This window comes from Capra hircus, chromosome 1 (genome assembly GCF_001704415.2).
Source record: "Capra hircus breed San Clemente chromosome 1, ASM170441v1, whole genome shotgun sequence".
NCBI classification, from domain to species: domain Eukaryota; kingdom Metazoa; phylum Chordata; class Mammalia; order Artiodactyla; family Bovidae; genus Capra; species Capra hircus.
This window is the reverse complement of record NC_030808.1, coordinates 42,243,664-42,268,252: the sequence shown is the minus strand read 5'-3', so window position 1 is coordinate 42,268,252 and position 24,589 is coordinate 42,243,664. Positions and strand designations below refer to the sequence as shown.

The window sequence follows — 24,589 nt, the reverse complement described above, 5'->3', positions numbered from 1 at the left end:
CAGTCGTGTCCAACTCTTTGCGACCCCATAAATCGCAGCACACCAGGCCTCCCTGTCCATCACCAGCTCTCGGAGTTCACTCAGACTCACGTCCATTGAGTCCATGATGCCATCCAGCCATCTCATCCTCTGTCATCCCCTTCTCCTCCTACCCCTAATCCCTCCCAGCATCAAAGTCTTTTCCAATGAGTCAGCTCTTTGCATGAGGTGGCCAAAGTACTGCAGTTTCAGCTTTAGCATCATTCCTTCCAAAGAAATCCCAGGGCTGATCTCCTTCAGAATGGACTGGTTGGATCTCCTTGCAGTCCAAGGGACTCTCAAGAGTCTTCTCCAACACCACAGTTCAAAAGCATCAGTTCTTTGGCACTCAGCTTTCTTCACAGTCCAACTCTCACATCCATACATGACCACAGGAAAAACCATAGCCTTGACCAGACGGACCTTAGTTGACACAGTAATGTCTCTGCTTTTGAATATACTATCTAGGTTGGTCATAACTTTTCTTCCAAGGAGTAAGCATCTTTTAATTTCATGGCTGCAGTCACCATCTGCAGTGATTTTGGAGCCCCCAAAAGTAAAGTCTGACACTGTTTCCACTGTTTCCCCATCTATTTCCCATGAAGTGATGGGACCAGATGCCATGATCTTCGTTTTCTAAATGTTGAGCTTTAGGTCAACTTTTTCACTCTCCACTTTCACTTTCATCAAGAGGCTTTTTAGTTCCTCTTCACTTTCTGCCATAAAGGTGGTGTCATCTGTATATCTGAGGTTATTGATATTTCTCCCAGCAATCTTGATTCCAGCTTGTGCTTCTTCCAGTCCAGCATTTCTCATGATGTACTCTGCATGTAAGTTAAATAAGCAGGGTGACAATATACAGCCTTGACGTACTGACGTACTTCTTTTCCTATTTGGAACCAGTCTGTTGTGTCATTTAAATGGTATTAATATCTTCTCAGAAGTTAAAAAGTATCATATTCTGAAAGCATTTATAATGTCTAATATATGATTTGCTCCGAGTTCTACATACAAAGAATAATTTGGCAGCTGTGTTTGGGAAATAGGAGAGGATCCACAAAATGGGAGGAAAAGTAACTTGAGTTTGTAAATCAGAAAGATATGTAGTTATGAAGGTGAGGGTCTCAGTGGTATCAGAAAGAATATACATAGAATCAGTGGTGCAATGAAGAGACAGGTGGAGCTGAAGGTGAATCACTTACTATTCTTAGAGTATGTAGTGTGATAAAATGGACATTTAAGGACTTGAAGGCACAAACATTCAAACTCTTGTTTATTTCCATGTCCTTCCCATCCGCCCACTGAGCTATATAACCTTGTATCATCTCAAAGTTGTTTTATCTTTGACATTCATTGGATCATAGAGAAAGCAAGGAATTCCAGAAAAAAAATCTACTTCTGCTTCATTGACTACATGAAACGCTTTGACTGTGTGAATCACAACAAACTGTGGAAAATTCTTCAAGACATGGGAATACCAGACCACCTTACCTGTCTTCTGAGAAACCTGTATGCATGTCAAAAAACAATGGTTAGAACCTTACATGGAACGACTGACTGGTTCACAAGTGGGAAAGGAGTGCAACAAGACCATATATTGTCACCCTGTTTATTTAACCTATACACAGAGTGTGTGTTAATTGCTCAGTCATGTCCAGCTCTTTGCAACCCTACGGACTGTAGCCCACCAGGCCCCTCTGTCCATGGAATTCTCCAGACATGAATACTGGAGCCAGTAGCCATCCCCTTCTCCAGGGGATCTTCCAAGCCCAGGGATAGAACTTGGGTGTCTTGCATTGCAGGCAGTTTCTTTACCATCTGAGCCATCAGAGAAGCCAGAGTACATCATGTGAAATGCCAGACTGGATGACTCACAAGCTGGGATCAAGATTGCTGGGAGAAATACCAACAACCTCAGATATGTAGATCATACCACTCTAATGGCAGAAACTAAAAAGGGACTGAAAAGCCTCTTGATGAGGCTAAAAGAGGAGAGTGAAAAAGCTGGCTTAAAACTCAAAATCCTGAAAACTAAGATAATTGCAATCACTTCATGGCAAATAGAAGGGAAGAAGTAAAAGCAGTGACAGATTTTATTTTCTTGGGCTCCAAAATCACTGCACATGATTACTGAAGCCATGAAATTAAAAGATGCTTGCTCCTTGTAAGGAAAGCTATGACAAACCTAGACAACATATTTAAAAGCAGAGACATCACTTTGCTGACAGAGGTCCATATAACCAAAGCTATGGTTTTTCCAGTAGTCCTGTCTGGATGTGAGAGTTGGGCCATAAAGAAGCTGAGCATCAAAGAATTGATGCCTTTGAATTGTAGTGCTGGAGAAGACTCTTGAGAGTCCCTTGGACTGCATGGAGATCAAACCAGTCAATCCTAAGGGAAATCAATCCTGAATATTCATTGGAAGGACTAATACTGAAGCTGAAGTTCCAGTATTTTGGCCACTTGATGCAAAGACCTGACTCATTGGAAAAGACCCTGATGCTGGGAAAGATTGAAGGCAAAAGGAGAAGAGGGCAGCAGAGGATGAGATGATTAGGTAGCATCACCAACTCAGTGAACATACCTAGAAGATAGTGAAGGACAGGGAAGCCTGGTGTGCTTCAGTCCATGGGGTCACGAAGATTCAGACACAACTTAGCGCCTGAACAATGACAACAACAAATATACATTTAAAGCTCCTCACTGTCAACAACACACTCCAATAACAACTACTGTTATTGTTAACTGTTAACAGTATATTACTGTTCTTAAAATCTTAATCTTTTGCCTATTTTTAATTCTATAAAAATTGACCATTTTCTTTCCATTGTTTTCTTCTCTTCTATGCCTACCCAACTTAAATCATTGTAATCTGTTAGTTTTCAGATTTTCAGATTGACCTTCAAATACAAACAAAGCTAGGAAGGTCCTTAGAAAGTGTTACAGACAGTGAGAGACAACTTGCCTCTTTGCCTTTCTCTAAAAAAGCACACTAGCTAAGGGCATCTTTTACACTGTAGCTCTGACTTAATATCTTACTTCTAATGCCATTTTTCCTCATTATTTTCTAATTTCTATTTCTTTATGTGATATGAGAGTTCATCCCTACTAAAGATTAATGATCAGTCAGATAAATTAGAAAGTAATACCTTTTGATGGCAGGCAGAATTCTGGGAATACTTCTGTTCATTCAAACACAAACCTGCCTTCTTGTGGAGCTGCATGTGATATGAGGCTCTACAGTTGTGTGAGTATCAAATACATGGTAAACTATTCAGAGGAACTCCACTAGCTTAGTACTTAATGCATTTATAAAGTCCCACATTGAAGAACATGCAAACATATGAAATATTTCCATTTGTTTTCTACTTTAATTACTTTTCTATGACATAAACAATTGATTAAATACCTTATATATTTTAGAATAAGATGAACAAATGCTTTAAAGTATTGTTAGGCACTAACATCTTAAGTCATTAAAATAATAGGACAATTATAAATGTAAAAAAACTTTGAACACTAATCAGCATGTCGCAACATCTAACCTGCAATATTTTGTGTTGTTTTAATGAAAAAAGAACATTTATTAGTATGATATCTACTCATTTCTTTTTAACATTTTTGTCAGTGAATCTATGGCTTTCTTATTTCTCAAGCTGTAGATAATTAGATTTAACAAAGGAATTATGACAAGGTAAAATAGAGAGCCCATCATAGCCTGATCATCTGCTTGTACAGATCCACGGCACACATGCATGAAAAGAGGCACATAATGTAAAGAGACAGACAGCGGGTGGGCGCCACAGGTGGAGAACATCTTCCTCAGGCCTTCAACAGACTTCTTTTTTAAAATTGTGAAGAGAACAAGTGAATAAGACACAAGAACATGAGAAAGGTGAACACCTGTATTGATCCAGAGAAAACAAATACTATCAGAAAATTAATGGAAGGGTCAGTCAGTACAGGACATCTTAAACAATGGTATAATATCACAGTAAAAGTGCTATACTATGATGGAATCACAAAAGGTTAATTTGAATAAAAAAGTGTTATGAAGTGTGGCATGAGAAAGGCCACCTAAAAATGACAAAGCTAGTAGCCAGATGCGCAGTCTATCTGTCATAATCACCGGATTGTATCACTGGTTTGCCTATGGCCACATAGCAATCGTATGCCATTGTTGCCAGCAAAAAGCATTCTGTGGTTACACTGATTGCAAGGGAAAAAAATGTGTAACTTGCATTCAGTGAGAGAGATAATTTTGCTCTTGCCACAGAAGTTGACCAGCATCTTTGGAGTCACTATGGAGGATATCCAGGCATCAACAAATGCCAATTTTCCAAGGATTAAGATGAGAATATGAAGGTGAGGGTCATTGCAGAAGAGAACAATCAGACCAACGTTTCCCACAATGGTGATGAGGTATATCACCAAGAAAAACAAGAACAAAGAGATTTGCCACCGTGGTTGATACTTAAGTCCTGTGAGAAAAAACTCCGTCAGCAATGTTGCTTTTCTCATTTCTGTATCCTTAATAGATGGCCTTGAAAAACAATGCAGTAAATGTGAAAAGAATATATATCAGAAGATTAAAAAAAAATTTAGTTAGGCTGGTATAAATAAAACCATAAAGTAGCCTGAATATGATTTTATTTACTCTTACTTTAATATGAGAAAAGTATTGGGGAAAATTGTTATATTTGGAAAATGTGATTATTTCAGTTCAAAATATGTGCAAGAATAAACCTACTTAAAAAAAGGAAATTCTGAACATGAACAAATTTATGGGGAAACTATTGAATGAGATATGGAAATTCTGTGTGTTTGAGATGAATGCAGGTTTTAAAAATGTTAGAAAGGCCTAGGTTATCAAGTGAATTAATATCATATGAATAATCTTCGATTTTATTCATCAAGCATTAGGCAAGCACTGAAAACTTTTAAGATGTGGCATGTCATCAATGGTTATTTTTGAAACTAAATATTTGGTTGTAGAAAACAGAATGTAGGAAGAAGAATCTTGTGTCATAAATACTCTTTAGTAAGCTATGGCTCTTGTCCAGTTATTCCCAAACTAGATTATATGTCCAAATTGTTTGGGGTAGTTTTTCATGTAGAATATTATCTGAGATACTATTTTAGAAATTGATCCAAAAGATCAAGAATGTGGTCAAATAACATGCACTTTTCAGGAGTGATTAAAAGTATGTGAAGTTCTTGTTCATGTGTGATGTGATTGGGGTGATGAGGGAGAAGACGGAGATGTCAGTTCAGTTCAGTTCAGTTGCCCAGTCGTGTCCGACTCTTTGCAACCCAATGGACTGCAGCATGCCAGGCCTCCCTGTCCATCACCAACTCCCAGAGCTTACTCAACTCATGTCCATTGAGTCGGTGAGACCATCCAACCATCTCATCCTCTGTTGTCCCCTTCTCCTCACACCCTCAATCTTTCCCAGCATCAGGGTCTTTGCAAAGGAGTCAAATTTTCACATCATGTGGCCAAAGTATTGGAGTTTCAGCTTCAGCATCAGTCCTTCCAATAAATATTCAGGACTGATTTCCCTTAGGATGAACTGGTTGGATCTCCTTGTTGTCCATGTGGCTCTCAAGAGTCTTGTACAACACCACAGTTCAAAAGCACCAGTTCTTTGGTGTTCAGCCTTCTTTACAGTCCAACTCTCATATCCATACATGACTACTGGAAAAAACCATAACTCTGACTAGACAGACTTTTGTTGGCAAAATAATGTCTCTGCTTTTTAATATGCAGTCTCGATTGGTCTTAACTTTTCTTCCAAGGAGCAAGTGCCTTTTAATTTCATGGCTGCAATCGCCATCTGCAGTGATTTTGGAGCTCTAAAAAATAAAGTCTGTCACTGTTTCCACTGTTTCCCCATCTATTTGCCAAGAGTGATGGGACTGGATGCCATTATCTTCATTTTCTGAATGTTGAGTTTTAAGCCAACTTTTTCACTCTCCTCTTTCACTTTAATCAAGAGGCTCTTTAGTTCTTCTTCGCTTTCTGCTAAAAGCATGTTGTCATCTGCATATCTGAGGTTATTGATATTTCTCCCAGTAATCTTGAACAAGCACTCCAGCTTGTGCTTCATCCAGTTCAGCATTTCTCATGATGTACTCTGCATATATGTTAAATAATCAGGGTGACAATATACAGCATCAACACACTCCTTTCTCGATTTGGAACCAGTCTGTTGTTCCATGTCCAGTTCTAACCATTGCTTCTTGACCTGCATACAGATTTCTGAGGAGACAAGGAAGGTGGACTGGTATTCCCATCTCTTGAAGAATTTTCCACAGTTTATTGTGACCCACACAATCAAAGGCTTTGGCATAGTCAATAAAGCAGAAATAGATGTTTTTCTGGAACTCTCTTGCTTTTTCGATGAGCCAATGGGTGTTGTCAATTTGATCTCTGGTTCCTCTGCCTTTTCTAAATCCAGCTTGAACATCTGACAGAGACACAGATCAAAATAAACCAGGGCTTCCCTGGTGGCTCAGTGGTAAAGAATCTACTGCCAATGCAGAAGACCTTGGTTCAGTCTCTGGGCCAGGAAGATACCATGTGTGACCAAGTAACTAAGCCCATGATCCACCACTGTTGGGCCTGTGTTCTAGAGCCTGGGAACTACAGCTACTGAGGCCAGGTGCCACAGCTACTGAAGCCCCCTCAATGAGAAGCCCGCATGCTGCAACTACAGAGGAGCCTCTGCTCTCTGCAACTAGAGAAAAGCCCACGCATCGACAAAGAAACAGGACAGCCAGAAATAAATAAATAAATAAAATTATTAAAAATAAATCAGAATATAAAATCAGTGAGACTTGGTGGCAGATTAAATGTGAAGGAGTGGTTAGTAAGGGAGTCACTTCGTGACTGATTAGGAGTTCATTAAAACCTGAGACTGAAGACTCGGATGAAGTAGCTAGTTTTTGCAAGGGGCATCTTCTGAACATCTGAGTGAGATAAACTTAGCAGTGTGATTCTACAAGTGTTTAATAGAAATAATAACTTGGATGTCATTGAGGTGAATGAAAGCAGTTACTATGGCTGATACGTTGAACAGTGTGCATAAAGTACAAAATTGAAGGAATGAACATGAAGTCATATAAAGAGATTAAAGATGAATATACATCATTTATTGGATGGATGACATTGATTCTCCTTTCTACCACATAAGTTGTGGTGGCAGACTAAAGCTCTCATCCTTTCTCATCCTTTCTAGAAGCCAAAGTTTCTGGAAACTAACTTTCCCATCCATGGCACCTAGAGGGAGGGGACTTGGTATAGCTAGGGGGGTGGAAACTCATTTACCTTGGATTTGGGATTTGGAGAGAGGAGACAGAGGTTAAACGTGGGACAAAGAGAATTATGGTTGCTTTGGGTGTATAATCAGCTGAGGAAGCAGAACATGAATCCTGTGCACATAGCAGTGGCATCGATAGTGAGCTGTGGAATTCAAGTTCAGCAGCAATGACAAGTGATCTTGCTGAGCTAGGGCTGGGACATGTTTTTGGCTGTTGACCGTCTGACTTCTTTCTTTGTATCTTGCCAATTTCTCCAGTGGATTTCTCCAATTCCCCTAACATTTCTCCATTTCAGCCAGTTTTCATTCAGTTAACTCATTTCAGCTTGCAACCAAGAGCTCTGGCTCACACAGAAGGAGAAAAGGATACTGAACAGAGTGAACAGAGAAGGTGGGAATTGGAAAGCTGAGTGTTGGGAACTTAAAGAGAGGAAAATACTCAAAAAGGACAAAGGAAAGTATGGTGTCTAAAGTAAAATAACTGCTCTGGGAGGATAAGGAGTGAACAGAAGTCACTGTGTGAGAATCAAGAGTTTTTTAGTGAGAGCAGTCTCCATTTGAGGATAGAGTTGAGATCAGAGAATAATGAGAGGGGAATGGGAAGCAAGTGGCAGAGCAGCGAGGAGAATGAAATAAAGTATTTCAGATGTGGACAACAGTTGACATTTGTTTACCACCCACAGGCAGATGCATTTTTTCCTTATAGAACAATATTATGCAAGTTTTCAAAAGAGAGAGGAGGGAATTGAGAAGAGAGTGGATAGAGAAGTGGAATGGGAAATTTGAGTGGATGAAAACAAGGAACAGCAAAAAACAGGAAGAGACTAAGGAACATAGTAATTATAGGAAAGACAAGCAATGAAGAAAGGAAGTATCACAGAAGAGCTGAAGATAAGAGGAAAGTCTCAGTGGTTTGAGGGGGTAAATATCTATCAACTCTGGTTTCAACAAAGATTGTCAGCACAGGGAAACATTTCTTTTTTCTTTTACTCAAAATTCCGAGTTTATTTTCCTACGGAATTTGTGTATGAATTAGAGACTTTCATTGTAATTTTACTTTTAATTTATAAATATATTAGCATTGCCTCAAAGTTATTTTCACTTTTAAAAGATGCTTTTACTTTGTTATTATTGTGATTAGAGCTGACTTTCTCTAGAAATCCTTCTGGTTTACATGCACAGCATTTGCTTCTCCACAGGTTTTATTAGTGAAATAAAATTGAGCAAAGACTGGAACTGAATAAAGGCAATATAAATATCCTGTGCTAACAATTGAGTTGTTAAGTGTACATTTATTTCGAGTAAATATCCTTCCACTCAATCCCAAATCACTAAAAGTTAAAAAATTCTCAATTTGATATGTGGGTACTTATTAAGTCATAAATCTGAGAAAAGCACTGGAGAAACATTTTCTGCATTTTTCTGTCTGTGTGTATACAGGTGTATATTACAAAATTATTGTCAGAAGTGAGTGAAAGAATAGAGATTACTATTTAAGTGATTTAACAAAATGTAATCAGAAAATGTGGGAAATTAAAGCAAATAAATACTTTGAACACAGTTATTAGAAAGATTTCTTATCCAGAAAACATTACGACCTAAATCCTTAAACTATTGCTCATTTGTTTGAAGTTCTAGTTCACCAAAACTTGTCCTATAGAGTCATTATAATTATGTTAACCAGAGAATTAAAGAGTATATTATGTTCTTCGAGTTATTTTGCTCATCCAGATTTTACTCTCAAAAATAAAATATACAGATTATTCACTATATTTTTTCATTTTTCAACTGATAATTTGACATTTTGTAAATCAAGTAAAATTATTATAGCTGAAAAGAGGGATGCAACGAGGAGCCAAATGGGATCAGGGAGGCCAGCTTATGTGGGTAACACAGGACCCTGAAGTGCAGGTCAGAGACTTTGTTCTATATCCCAATTTAAAGGAAAACTATTATGGGATTTTGAAATGGTGGTACAATGATCAGATTTTCCTTCTTTGCATTAACAGAGAAAGTTGTCAGTGTAATTCATTAAGATAAACAAACGTTCAGTTCAGCTCAGTCTCTCAGTCGTGCCCGACTCTACGACCCATGAATCGCAGCACACCAGGCCTCCCTGTCCATCACCAACTCCCAGAGTTCACTCAAACTCACACCCATCGAGTCAGTGATGCCATCCAGCCAACTCATCCTCTGTCGTCCCCTTCTCCTCCTGCCTCCAATCCCTCCCAGCATCACAGTCTTTTCCAATGAGTCAACTCTTCGCAGGAGGTAGCCAAATTACTGCAGTTTCAACTTCAGCATCATTCCTTCCAAAGAAATCCCAGGGCCGATCTCCTTTAGAATGGACTGGTTGGATCTCCTTGCAGTCCAAGGGATTCTTAAGAGTCTTCTCCAACACCACAGTTCAAAAGCATCAATTCTTCGGCACTCAGCTTTCTTCACAGTCCAACTCTCACATCCATACATGACCACTGGGAAAACGATAGCCTTGACTAGATGGACCTTTGTTGGCAAAGTAATGTCTCTGCTTTTCAATATGCTATCTAGGATGGTCATAACTTTCCTTCCAAAGAGTAAGTGTTTTTTAATTTCATGGCTGCAGTCACCATCTGCAGTGATTTTGGAGCCCCAAAAAATAAAGTCTGACACTGTTTCCACTGTTTCCCCATCTATTTGCCATGAAATGATGGGACCAGATGCCGTGATCTTTGTTTTCTGAATGTTGAGCTTTAAACCAACTTTTTCACTCTCCTCTTTCACTTTCATCAAGAGGCTTTTGAGTTCCTCTTCACTTTCTGCCATAAGGGTGGTGTCATCTGCATATCTGAGGTTATTGATATTTCTCCTGGCAATCTTGATTCCAGCTTGTGCTTCTTCCAGCCCAGAGTTTCTCATGATGTACTCTGCATAGAAGTTAAATAAGCAGGGTGACAATATACAGCCTTTTCCTATTTGGAACCAGTTCATTATTCCATGTCTAGTTCTATCTGTTGCTTCCTGACCTTCATACAAGCTTCTCAAGAGGCACGTCAGGTGGTCTGGTATTCCCATCTCTTTCAGAATTTTCCACAGTTTATTGTGATTCACACAGTCAAAGGCTTTGGCATAGTCAATAAAGCAGAAATAAATATTTTTCTGGAACTCTCTTACTTTTTGATGATCCAGCAGATGTTGGCAATTTAATCTCTGGTTCCTCTGCCTTTTCTAAAACCAACTTGAACATCTGGAAGTTCATGGTTCACATATTGCTGAAGAATGGCTTGGAGAATTTTGAGCATTACTTTACTAGCATGTGAAATGAGTGCAATTGTGTGGTAGTTTGAGCATTCTTTGGCATTGCCTTTCTTTGGGATTGGAATGAAAACTGACCTTTCTCAGTCCTGTGGCCAATGCTGAGCTTTCCAAATTTGCTGGCATATTGAGTGCAGCACTTTGACAGCATCATCTTTCAGGATTTGAAACAGCTCAACTGGAATTCCATCACCTCCACTAGCTTTGTTCGTAGTGACGCTTTCTAAGGCCCACTTGACTTCACATTCCAGGATGTTTGGCTCTAGTTGAATAATCATACCATCATGATTATCTTGGTCATGAAGATCTTTTTTGTACAGTTCTTCTGTGTATTCTTGTCACCTCTTCTTAATATCTTTTGCTTCTGTTAATAGAGTTTTGCCAAGAGAATGCACTGGTCATAGCAAACACCCTCTTCCAACAACACAAGAGAAGACTCTACACATGAACATCACCAGATGGCCAACACCAAAATCAGATTAATTATATTCTTTGCTTCCAAAGATGGAGAAACTCTATACAGTCAGCAAAAACAAGATCAGGAGCTGACTGTGGCTCAGATCATGAACTCCTTATTGCCAAATTCGGACTTAAATTGAAGAAAGTAGGGAAAACCACTAGACCATTCAGGAATGACCTAAATCAAATCCCTTATGATTATACAGTGGAAGGGAGCAATAGACTAGATCTGATAGATGGAGTGCCTGATGAACTATGGAATGAGGTTCATGATATTGTACAGGAGACAGGGATCAAGACCATCCCCATGGAAAAAAAATGCAAAAAAGCAAAATGACTGTCTGGGGAGGCCTTACAAATAGCCGTGAAAAGAAGAGAAGTGAAAAGCAAAGGAGAAAAGGAAAGACATAAGCATCTGAATGCAGAGTTCCAAAAAATAGCAAGGAGAGATAAGAAAGCTTTCCTCAGCGATCAATGCAAAGAAATAGAGGAATACAACAGAATGGGAAAGACTAGAGATCTCTTCAAGAAAATTAGAGATACCAAGGGAACATTTCATGCAAAGATGGGCTCGATAAAGGACAGAAATGGTATGGACCTAACAGTATTTTAACCTTCCATAAAAAAATAATGAATATTAGAAAAATCACTCTCTCTTACCTATATCTGTTAGAAATTGTTGAGATCCTTTCAGGGTTCGGGCTTTCTGAAGTAGAAAATATTCTAAGAGCACTGCAATGACAATAATACAGGCGACAGTTCTTTGAACACTGTTGCATTTTGGAAGCTTCATTATATAAGCTCAGGAAAATGTTATTTACATAACTTTATATAAATTTGTTTTGAACACATGAGTTAACCAATTGTACAGCTGTGTGCTTCTGCCAGAAGCAGAAGGAATGAAAGACTAAAATTCCCCTGATAGTACCCATTGATTAACTTTTGGCCAAAGCTAAACTGTTGTCCTGGACATTGTGGATTTGTTCATGTATGAGAAATCCAGGTTGTTCCACGGGGCATCACAGTCTCTGAAATCATGAACACCAGTCATAGTAGACTGTTCTGGTTTTAACAATAGAAATTACATTTTATGTCCACTTTCAGCCACAGATGACACTTCTGACATGTGTGTGCAAACTCCAGTTTGTCAATAAATGTTGACGCTCTGAGTGCTTTGATCAGTATGGTCTTAGAATCTAAGATTCCTGTCAAGACATGACCCCAAGTGAATTTGTTCTCCTCAAACAAACTGTAGCTCATGTTACAGACAGATGCTTAACTCCCAACTTTAAGCTGAAATATGGTGAGAAAGCTTTTTAAGCAAAGGTCTGGGGAAGGAGGAAAGGAAAAACAGAAGACCACAATGAGAGGTGACCTGTATCAGTACTTCTCAAACTTTAATGCCTGTGAGTCTTCTGGAGGTCTAGATAAAATGCAAATTCTGTTTCAGTAGATCAGGGCTAGGACCTGAGCATCTTCATTTATAACAGGTGAAGCATATGGAAATGGACAGGTGCAGTCCCCAGGACCCTCACTATTGGAAGGACTGTCAGTTTATCAGAGAGCCTAGATAATTAGAGAAGCACAACACAGTAAATGTAGCTGAAAAGAGGGTTGCATGAAGAGCCAAATGGGATCAGGGAGGCCAGCTTATATGGGTGACACAGAAACTTGGAGGCCAAGTCAGAGACTTTGTTCTACATCCCAATTTAAAGGAAAACTATTATGGGATTTTGAAATGGTGGTATGATCATCAGATTTTCCTTTTTTGCATTAGCAGAGAAAGTTCTCAGTGTAATTCATTCAGATAAACAAAAGTTAACTTTCTTATTTTTGATAATTTGATGTGCTATCTGAGTAACAAAAGAAAATGCTTAACCTCCACTTGGGACTTGGATGGCTGGATGGGGGGAAGCAAAAATCATCACAGACTTATTGATCTTCTTCCTTAGAATTTTGCTGCTGAAAGCCAAAATAGAGGAGAAAAATATCATAGAATAGAGGAATCATGTGAAAAATGCACAGAGAAATAGAGTGGGTAATGTGATGTGCAGTGGTGGCTTCAACATAACCAACACTTGGCTTAAGTATGATGTTCTCTTTAATTTTGGGTAATTACTTCCTAACTATTTGGTTGTCTATCCTTGATGACAAATACCTGTATTACTGCTTCCAGTATGGATTTTTTTTTTCAATTTTAGTCATTTTGATAAGTAATAGCTTGTTGTACTTTCATTTGCATTTCCCTAGTAGCTAATTTTTGTAGAGTGTCTTTTTGCATCTTTCTTTGACATCTCTATAACTTTTTTGATGGAGTGTTCAAATATCTTACCCATTTTAGGTTGATTTTATTTGTTTTTATTATGAGTATTGGGACTATTTCATCTATTCTGGATACAAGTCTTTTATCAAACATATGACTTATAAATATTATATCATTTTAGTCTGTTACCTGGATGACATTATGCTTATTGGTCTTAGTGAGTAGGAAATAGTATTTATTAGGAAGCCACTTGCAGGACGGGGGTAGAAAATAAATATGACAACAGTTCAGGGATCTTCTATTTCAGTGAAATATGTAGGTGTCCAGTGATATAGAGCTTGTCCAAAAAAAAAAAAAAATACACTTCTAAGGTTAAGGATAGGTTGTTACATCTGGCCCTTGCTAAAAAAGAGAGACACAACACAGAATGTGCCTCTGTGAATTGTGGAGGCAGTATTATCCGTATTTTGGTGTATTTCAGCCCATTACCAATTGCTAGTTTTGAGTGGAGTTCGGAGCAAAAGAAGGCTTTGTGCCGCGTGTAGGCTGTTGCGCACACTGCTCTGCCTCTCAGGCCATCTCCAGCAGATCCTGTGGAGACTGAATCAGCAGTGACAGCTCCTTGGAGCCTTTAATCAGCCTGTGAATGTAGATCGAAATACAAGCCCTTAGAATTTTGAGCAAAGCTCTGCCATCCTCTGTGGATAACTACTCTACTGTAGAGAAACAGCTGTAGGCCTGATAGTTAACCTTGGCAAAAAAAAAAAAAAAAGAATGTTTAACCATGGACCACTAATTTGCTATGATACTGCAGCTTCCTTTGACAAATTGGATGTTATCTGACCCACTAACCATAAGTTTCAGTGTGCACAGAAGCATTCCTTCATCAGATAGAAACAGCATATACTTGATCAAGCAGGAAAGGCCCTGCTTGAAGAAGTGGTTCCAACGCTATCGCCCTCCAATCTTGCCACAAAGGCTTCTGTGTCCCAGCTGGGGCCTGTGTCCTTATAATTAGTTGACCAAGAAGTCTGGGGCCTGACACAGATGGTTCTGCATGGTATGCAGGCACCATCAGAAAGTGGACAGCTGCTGCACGCAGCTCCTCTCTGTGACATTCAGGAAGGACAATGGTGAAGGGAAAACCTTCTAGTGGGACAGCCTGCTTCCACCAAGACAGACAACAATTCTTCCATTGATCTGAATGTAGACTACCACTCAGTCCCTTTGACTTTACATTTCTTTGAATCATGAGACAAAGAAGTGAATTGCTACGTTGGGTGAGGTGACTCCTCCACAAAAAGGTAATAAAGAGTATGTCTGGAATACACAACACCCTCTAGGGTATCTCTTAGCATTGTTATTCCCATGATTATGGCCAATGAAAAACTTTGAGGCCAAACCACACAATAGTTCTAATGGTCCAGACTCTTTAGAAATTTGGGTCATTCTACCAAGTGAAGAACAATGACCACCTGAGTCAGGTGCTTGCTGAAGGCAAAAAGAACACAGAATGGGTAGTAGAAGAAGTTAGTTAAAATACCAACAACAATCACACGTCCAGTTATAGATATGAGGATTGTAATTGCCAAGAGATTTCCTTCTTAGTTTGATATGAATATATTTGTGTCTGTATAGCACTTGTGTTTGTTTTCTTTCCATTCTTATTCCCTTATCATGAGACATAAGATGTACTGACTTAACATTATCATAATTAAATGTTGTTAATTTGACACTGTATTACCCAATATCAAAGAAAATGAATAGTAAACTTCACTCAAGGATTTTACCTCCACTCTTGGGAAGAGGTAATACATTTTCAGTTGTACACAGCAGAATTGTACAGCAGAGTTGTTAGGTGGAATTATTACTTGTAATTATCATTATTTAGAAATAGAATATAATTTTAAGATATGTGTATGGGCACTAAGTTGACAGCAAATTAACTTGTAATTGTTAATTTTATGTGTCAACTAATCCATGGGCTGTCCAGATATCTACTTAAACATTATTTGGGGGTGTTTCTGTGAGGGTGTTCCTGATTAGGTTGGAACTGATCAAATTGGTGAATTGGTCCCCACAAGCAGTGAGATTCAACGTATTTCAAATAAAGTGGAATAAAAGACTTTTTGATGGCTAGCAGAACTCCTGGGATTTGCCTCTGTTCACTCAAACACAAACCCACCTCTGCTGTGGAGTTAAATGTGATACGTGTCTCCAGGCTATACAGGTATATTGTATATATTGGGCTTCCCTGGTGGCTCAGATGGTAAAGAATCCACCTACAATATGGGAAACTGGGTTCGATATCTGGATTGGGAAGATCCCCTTGAGAAGGGAAGAAGGGAAGTGTTCTTGCCTGGAGAATTTCATGGACAGAGGAGCCTGACAGGCTGCATTCCTTGGGGTTGCAGAGTCAGACACAACTGAGCAACTGACTTTCACTTTCATACAGCTATATTGTATCAAAGACATCGTGCTCAAGTAATTTTCAGAGGTACAGCACTATTTTAGTGCTTAAAATATACTTAATAAATTCACTTATAAAACCATACTGAAGAATATACAAGCATGTAAAATGTTTTCCTGTGTTTTCTGCTTTAGTTATTTTAGTAGGATATGAACACGTAATTAAAATTCCCTTGTGCTTTTGAAAAAGATATAGACATTTTAAGGAATTTATTAGAAACTAACATGTTAGGTCATTAAAATAATGACTGTTATAACTACAAAAATTTGAACACTAGTCAACACACAACAAAATCTGATCTGCAGTTTTATGACTGTTTTAGTGGAAAGAGAACAGATATTATGTGACCTAAATATTCCTCTCTAAAATTTTCATCAGTGAGTCTATGACTTTCTTATTTCTCAGGCTATATATAATTGGATTTAACAAAGGGATTATGACAGTGTAAAAGAGAGAGTCCATCATATCGTGATCATCTGATTGTGTGGATCCAGGACGAATATACATGAAGAGAAGAGGCCCATAGTATAAAGAGACAGAGAGGAGGTGGGCTCCACAGGTGGAGAAGGCTTTCCTTATACCTTGAACAGACTTCTTTTTTAAAATTGTAAAGAGAACTAGTGTATAAGAGATAAGCACAGTCAGAATGGTGAACACCTGTATTGAACCAGAGAAAATAAAAACCATCAGAATATTAATAAAAGGGTCAGTACAAGAAATTTTGAACAGTGGCATAATATCACAGTAAAAGTTGTGTATTGTGTTGTAACTGCAGAAGGTTAATCTAAATAAAAAACCTATATGAATAAAGGCATGAAGAACACCACCTACAAATGATGAGACCAACAGTCGCACGCATAGTCTATTCGTCATAATCACTGGATAAAGTAAAGGGTTGCATATGGCCACATAGCGATCATATGCCATACTTGCCAAGAGAAAGCATTCTGTGGTTGCACTGACTGTAAAGGAAAAGAATTGTACCATGCATTCAGAGAGAGATCGTCTTGCTTTTGATGAAGAAGTTGGCCAGCATCTTGGGAGTCACTGTGGATGATATGGAAGTATCCACAAGTGCCAAACTCCCAAGGAATAAGTACATGGGGATGTGAAGTTGAGAGTCATTCCAGATGAGAGCAATAAGTCCAAGGTTCCCCACAACGGTGATGAGGTATATCACCAAGAATACCAGGAACAAGGGGATTTGCCACTGTGGCTGATACTTAAGTCCTGTGAGAACAAACTCTGTCAGCAATGTTATATTTTCATTTTCCATATCTTCACTGGAAGTCTCCTGAAATAAAATGCAAAAAATGAAGAAAGAACATCACTAGGGTTTTATGAATTGAAAGCTTGGAAAGTGGAGTCAAAATAAATCATACTTCTACCAGAATGCCCTTTTACTTTCATAAAATATTACTATAATAAACTATTTGGGGGATCTGAAGAGATGCCAGTGAGTACAATAATTTCAGTTCAAATAATGTGCTGAAATTAATAGATTTACATAAAAGAGACATTCTAACCATTTGCTAAATTTGTGGGGACTTGATAGACTGTGGTAGGGAAATTCTGAGTCTGGGACATGGATTATCAGTCAAGGGAACAGATGTCTAAAAGAAGCAGGATTATAAAATGAATTGAATACCGTGTGAAGGATCTTAAACACTTTGCTTCAGGTAATATGTACGTAGCGAAAGTTTTCAAGACAGGGAGAGACACTGGAGAGTATTTTAATCTAGTTTTTCATTAGTGCAGAAAATAGATGTCATGGAGGAGAAGCTGGGGTCGGGGATACTGTTCAGGAGATGTTGCTATTGTCCAGGGGATTTCTAACCAGATTATCCATCAGAATTGTTTGTGGAACTTTTTAATGCAGGATATATATTGTGAGATATTACTGTAGAAATTTATTCAGTGGATCAATATGGAGTTCTAACAATCTGTACTTTAAAAAATGCTCCACAAGTGATTCAAATGCATGTATAGTGCCTAGTCCATTGGCAATATAACTTTGGTAGTTATGAGAGAGACAAAGAGATAGATGCAAAAGAATTCAAAGTGCAGTCACTAGGACCTGTTGACATTAGATATGAAGAGGTGGGTTAGTGAAGGAGAGAGGAGGTATGCAGTGACTGACTAGATAATCATCAAAAACTGAAATCAAGATTTCAGCTGCAAAGGCCAGTTTGTGGAGCGAGCATCCTCTGAACATTAAGAGGAGATGTACTTAGTAACATGAGTCTACTATACCTTAATATAAGTAATGCCTTAGGAGTTTGGGGAGTAGCTGAAGGCGTATTTACTAATAACCTATCAATTGAAGAGTGTGCATAAAGAAGGACATGGAAAGAAACTTGAGGAAGTTATATTAAAGAGGCTACACAGTGGATACATAGCATATGTTTACTAGCCAACATCTGATCGCTTTTTCTGCCACATAGTCTTGGTGGCTAGTAGAGGCATGACCCATTCAAGAAGCCAAAAGATGATGGCCATAATGATCTATATGGGAAAAGAATTTTAAAAGACTAGGTATATGCGTATGTATAACTGATTCACTTTGCTGTATAGCAGAAACTAACGCAACATTGTAAATCAACTATATACCAATAAAAATTAATTTTAAAAAAGAAGCCAACAAAGCTAGAATCTGACTTTTTCATTTCTGTTGCACACAGAGTGAGAGAATTTGATCTAGATTTGGCAAACCAAATCCACAAAACCTCCATTTAGAATATGGAAATAAAGAGAAAAGGTACAGGAACAAAAGAGAATATTGGTTGCAAAGACAGTGATATCAAGACTCCAGCAAATGCATCCTGCATCCATGGCCGTGGCATTGTGTCAGCCGGCATTCCAAATTCAACAGTAGTCACAGCAGGTTTCATTGAGCTGGTGTTGGAACATGATTTTGGCTGTCGATTGGCTCCTTGGCTTCCTTCCTCTGTTCCAGATTGTTTTTTCACCCAATTTCTCCGTTCTCTCTTGAATTTCTATGTTAGAGCCATTTCCATTCAATTAACTCATTTCCTATGGTAACCAAGAGTCCTAGCTCACAACAGAGAAAGACTAGGGAGAGACCAGAAAAGAGTTCTAAGCCGAAAAGTAGGAAGGAAACTGGAAAGCTGAGTGTTGTGAACTTAAAGAGAGAAAAGATACTCAAAAAGAGCTACAAGAAGGACAGAAGGACATGCCAAATGCCAAAACACATGGTCTAATAGGACAAAGGATGATCAGGTTTCATTGAGTGTGAAAATGAAGGGATTTTTAGTGGTTTTAGTGAGAGCCACTTGCATTTTGTGATTGAGTTAAGGCCAGACAATGGTTAAGAAGTGAATGAGAAATGAGTAGGTGGAAGGGTATGGAGTATCCCAAGACAGGTAGAGAACCATTGGCATTTCTGTACTTCTCCTAGACACTTACAGGGTTTTCTTTTTTCCTAGAACATTTTAAGGAAAGTTTTCAAAACATGGGAGAAGAAGGAGTTGAGAGGAGAAAAGAAACAGGAAAAGTGGGAAGGCAGTATATATTGATGAAAGGAAAACAGCAGAGAGATGGTAATAGATGGAAAATATCAGAGGCATAGATGGATAAGTATAGGAAAGACAACCCAAAGAAGAGCTGACAAGGAAGTATCTGAGAGAGGCAGTATCCAAGAAAGAGCAAAGAGGAAATACAGGTACGCCCCCCTATTCAAAAGTTTCCTTTACTGCCCCTTCTCTTGTGTGAAAGAACTATATTAATAACCGAGTGAGATCTGAAGAGGAATTTTGCTATTACCAATAAAAAGGCAAAAGCAGTGCTCAGCATTTCTTTTGCAGCAAGCAATTATAGAGACAACACATAACCCCCAGCAGCCAGAGTGACGCCACCAAGCTCCTTCCTCAGGGAACTATATCTATCTTTTCAACATCAAGTCATCATACCTCTGAATTGTGTTTGTGAACATCTGTACTTTATCTTGATTTATTTTGTGCATCTGTTAGGAAGATGGGTCCTAAGGTAATAGCTTCTTCAGTTTATGCCATTTCAGCTTTTAAAAGGTTTCATAGGAATGTTCAACTTTCAGACAGTGAGGGGAAGCTGTAAAGAGAAAGGCTCAGAGACTCAGGAGTGAGTGTTTTAACTGTTGTGCCCTGAGGTTATCTGTCCTGATAACCTTTATTTATTCAGTTTATTTTCCTATAGACTTTGTGCATGAAAAGGAGACTTCAATTTTAAATTTTATTTTACAAATTTTGTATTGATAATAAATATCAATTTACTGTCAGAAAATTCCATATTTAAAATTGCTTTCTCTTTGTTATTAGAGTGATTAGAATTGACCTTATCTAGAAATCCTGCTCATTTAATTTGAGAGCACTTAACTCTCTACCAATTGTGGGATATTTAGTTTTGAGAGGGAATCAAAAACAGCCAAAAACCTGGATCTTGAATACAGACAATATAAATAATGATCATCAATAATTTCAGTTAAGTAGATTTTTATATGAAATTTCCTTCCTTATTCAATCCTAATCAATAAATAATTGAGAATTATAAAATTTAATATGAGTGTGGGTACTTTGCATGCATGCTCAGCCTCACAGTCATGTCCAACTCTGCAACCCCATGGACTGCAGCGCGCCAGGCTCCTCTGTCCATGGAGTTCTCCATGCAAGAATACTGGAGTGGGTTGCCATTTTCTACTTCAGGGGATCTTCCCGACCCAGGGATTGAACCCATGTCTCTTGCATTGCAGGCAGATTTTTTACCACTGAATCATCCCACAAGTACTTATCAGTTCATAAATACTGGAAAACACAATGGAGAAACTTTGTCTATATATTTTATAACATACATATATATATAATTTACTTATATTTTTCATATGAAGACATGTTTTACATATGTTTTCATATGTAAAAACATACATTTACATATGAGAGTTGAACTGTGAAGAAGGCTGAGTGCCAAAAAATTGATGCTTTTGAACTGTGGTGTTGGAGAAGACTTGAGAGTCCCTTGGACTGCAAGGAGATCCAGCCAGTCCATTCTGAGGGAGATCAGCCCTGGGATTTCTTTGGAAGGAATGATGGTAAAGCTGAAGCTCCAGTACTTTAGCCACCTCATGTGAAGAGTTGACTCATTGGAAAAGACTTTGATGCTGGGAGGGATTGGGGTCAGGAGGAGAAGAGAACAACAGAGGATGAGCTGGCTGGATGGCATCACTGACTCGATGGATGTGAATCTGAGTAAACTCCGGGAGGTGGTGATAGACAGGGAAGCCTGGCGTGCTGTGATTCATGGGATCGCAAAGAGTCGGACACGACTGAGCGACTGAACTGAACTGAACTGATGTATATTTCATAACATACATATATATAATATATTTTTTCATTTGTATTAAGATTATTCTCATAAGTAGGTGAAGGAATAGAGGAATTAATATTTAAGTGATTTACCTTAAATGTTTTAATCAGCATTTAATTAATCATAGTGATTCTTTTTGTCAGAATCATTAAAATGATTTCTTAAATAAGAAACATACGACCTGAAACATTAAACCTAATTTTAAATTATTTACCTTTCTGGCTCACCAAAATTTACCTTATAAAATCTTTATAGTTAAAAAATAATAAAATATTTAACTGAAAGGGAACAATTCTTATAGCTATTTTACATATCTAACTTTTAGTCACAAAAATACACAATTCACTAAGTTTTTCTTCTCTATTTGGCTATTTTGACATCTTTTGAACACAATCTAAAATTATTATAAATTAAACAGTATTTTAAATTTTTATACAAAGAATAGCTATTATTATACAAATCATTTCTCTCTTACCCATAACTTAAGAGGAATTGTGGATATCCTTGCAATACTTTAGGCTTTCTAGAGTAGAAAAACCTACGATAGCGCAGAAATGACAATAACGCAGACAGCAATTCTTTGCACACTGATTCGTTTTGAAGACTTCACTTCCCAAACTCAAGAAATTGTAGTTTATATTAGTTTCTCTGAACAGAACAGTCAGCCAGTTTCACAGGTGTATGTTTTTTGCCAGAAGAAGGAAGAATGAAGGACTAAAATTCCCCTGATACCACCCAAAGATTTCCTTTAGGACAAAGCTAAGTGTTTACTGTATATGGTGGACATGGACATGTATGAGAAATACAGTTGTCCCATGGAGTATTGTAGGCCCTACAATTATAAACATCAATCATTGTAGATAGCTCCAGTTTTAACAATAAAAATCATACTTTATGCTATTACCTTCCACCACGGGTGACACTTCTGATACGTTTATGAAAATTTCCGTTTACCTATAAATTTTGATGCTCTGCTTAGTATCCTGGTGTCTGAGCTAATCAGACATGATTCTAATGATTCTAAGTTCTAGATTCCATTAAGGGGCAAACCCCAAGTTGTCCTTCTTGTGCTGACTGTAGCTCACATTTCAGAATCACACCTAACCTCTAGCTTTAAGCTGAAATTTGATGAGAAATCTTACAAAGCAATGTTCAGAGGAGAAGCAAAAGAAAAACAAAACAAAAGACCACAGTGGGAGGAGACCTAGACAGTACTTTTCAAACTTTATTGCCCGTGAATCTCCTGGAAATCTTATTAAAATGCAGATTTTGTTTCAGTAAGTTTGTGTGGGGCCTAGGAATATTCATCTGTAGCAAGGTGATTATTGCTTGTAGACAGGTGCCTTCCACAGTGCCTTCATTATTGGAGGGACTGTCAGGTTATCAAAGAGCCTAGATAATTGAACAGTCACAACATGGCAAATGTGGCTTACAAAAAGAGAAGCAAGGAGGAGCCACGTGGGGTCAGAGAGGCCGGTACATGTAGGTAACATGTGACCTTGGAGGGCAGGTGAGGGACTTTGTTCTTTACCCCCAACAGAAAGAGTGACTATTGAAGGAGTTTGAACAAGGTAGTAACAAGTTCAGAGTTTCTTTTTGTGCATTAACGGAGAGAATTATCCATGAACATTTACATATTATATAATAAACCTTAATTTACTTACTTGTGACATCTTGGTTTTATATCTAAAAGGTTAAAAAAAACTCAAATGTGGCTGGCAATATAGGAAGAAAAAAGGCATATTGTTTGATAGACTCATTAATCCATATTCTGCTTTCTTAGAATTTTGCTAGTGAAAGGCAAAGAAGTAAAGAAAAACCATCTGTTTAAAATATATTTATTTCTTCTTCTCCAATCTGGATGCTATGAAGAAAAAATAATTTAGTGACACTTGCTGAAGCTGATAAGGAAGACCTTATTCAAGGGGAGAATATTTTAGTAGATACGTGGGTGGCTGGGTGGCTCAGCAATAAAGAACCCGCCTGCCAATGCAGGAGACATAGGTTTAATCCTTGGGTTGGGAAGATGCACTAGAGAAGGAAATGGCAACCCACTCCAGTATTCTTGCCTGGGGAATCCCATGGACAGAGGGGCCTGGCAGGCTGCAGTCCATAGGGTTGCAAAGACTTGGACATGACTTAGTGGCAACAACAACATTTTAATAGGTATGGGGACCACTTCAATGGGATCCTGCAATGAGGGAGAGGTGTTGAGCTCATCACTGAATATAGCATAAGCAAGTGAGTACTTACAGCCAATGAGTGGGGAGGGAGGCAGTGGGTGAAAAATTACCAAGAGGAAACATCAGGAATAAGGGGAATTTTGGCTGAAGCTATTTCACAGTATTGCTGAAGGCAGGTTAGAGTGATCAGACATCACCTGGGGGATGGTGGAGGATAAGGAACCTAACTATGTATCAAGGAAGATCAGATATCAAGGGTAGGGGTAGTACTAGTCAAACTGACTTAGCAGGATTCTTGCTAAAACTGGACAATTCAGGGATGAATATGAAAGTTCAAAAATCAAGCCTGGTTGAAAAAGAACTCAAAGGAAACTGAATAGAGTTTGGTCAACGACAGACTCGTTGCCAGTATCTTTCATTCACTCACTCTGAAATTATTTTATTTCAAAAATATAGCTGTCCATTGCAGAAATATTTGAAAATATTGATAAACATAGGAAAATAAGATATTTTATAATCATCTATAAATATATACTGGGCTTCCCTGGTGGCTCAGACAGTAAAGCATCTGCCTGCAATGCAGGAAAACTGGGTTCCATCCCTGGGTTGGGAAAATGCCCTGGAGGAGGGAAGAGCAACCCACTCCAGTATTCTTGCCTGGAGAATCTCCAAGGACAGAGGAGCCTGGCGGGCTACAGGCCATGGGGTTGCAAAGAGTCGGACACGAACTGAGCGACTAAGCACACCACAGCACAAAAATATATACTACTAATATTTTAGTATAAATCTTTAAAATTTGTGTATCATATATTATACAAATATACATACATCTACATGTTTGCAGATAAGAAAATTACGCAGTTTTGCAACCTGCTGTTCCTGTTGAATATGTTTGGAGTAGTAACTCTAGAGAAAGGAGTTTAAATTCCTACTCTGATTGCCTTTTCATTTACCTTTGTCCTTCTCCCAAAGTAACAAGATGTTAATGTGATGTATGAAATGACAAGATTCTGATGGGACCACAAGGATGGGCATAAGGGGTATCAGAAATCTCAATAACCTAAGATATGCAGATGACACCACCCCTATGGCAGAAAATGAAGAGGAACTAAAAAGCCTCTTGAAATTGAAAGAGGAGAGTGAAAAAGTTGGCTTCAAGCTCAAAATTCAGAAAACGAAGATCATGGCATCCAGTCCCATCACTTCATGGGAAATAGATGGGGAA

At 38.3% G+C, this 24,589-nt stretch overlaps 2 pseudogenes; both read right to left on the bottom strand.

Annotated features, from left to right (window-relative positions):
- Positions 3,617 to 4,539, bottom strand: LOC108636222 (annotated as a pseudogene).
- On the bottom strand, positions 16,175 to 17,123 carry LOC102172936 (annotated as a pseudogene).